We start from the raw sequence: 645 nt of genomic DNA on the forward strand, positions 1-645 counted from the left end.
GCTGGAGCGAGCTCTGGGGCTGGAGCCGACACTGGAGCGAGCTCTAGGGCTAGGATGAGGGTGGAGAATAGTCTTTTTCTCCTCATCCTCCTCCTTTGGTTAAGGGAGAACGGTGCGGCCAGCGGGCTTGACTTCAGAGCGGCCGGCGGGCTGGTACTGGCTCAGGGCAGGACGCTCTCCAGACACCGGAGGATCCCTTCCCTCCAGCGTAGTCTCGTGGTGTCCGGGAGATCCACGGGGCGATGATAATTGTGCCAGAACAGAGAGTTAATGGTGGCGTCATCTAAAGCTGTCGCCACGGCGAGCCAGCAGAACTCCCAGGCATACTCGATGAAGAGGAGATCTCTATGGGCTAGGGAAATGAAGCATGCCGCGATCTCCATAATAGCGGGGGGAAAACACGGAAAACAAAAACACTTTAAAAAAAACGAAAACAAAAATGGGGAGACGGGGCGCCGCTTACTTTTTGTTAGGTGCTGTCTTCTGTCCCACTGTGCCTACTGTGAGGAGTGAGGAACAAGGAGCGAGGAACGAGGAGAATGTAGGAGAATCATAATCATCAATCTTTATTGACATCGAGGGAATCACACGTAGGACACGGGATTGACGTTCAAGACAGCACAGAGAACTCAAAACAGGAAACAC

This window comes from Sinocyclocheilus grahami, unplaced genomic scaffold (genome assembly GCF_001515645.1).
Source record: "Sinocyclocheilus grahami isolate Dianchi unplaced genomic scaffold, SAMN03320097.WGS_v1.1 scaffold6409.1, whole genome shotgun sequence".
Lineage (NCBI taxonomy): Eukaryota > Metazoa > Chordata > Actinopteri > Cypriniformes > Cyprinidae > Sinocyclocheilus > Sinocyclocheilus grahami.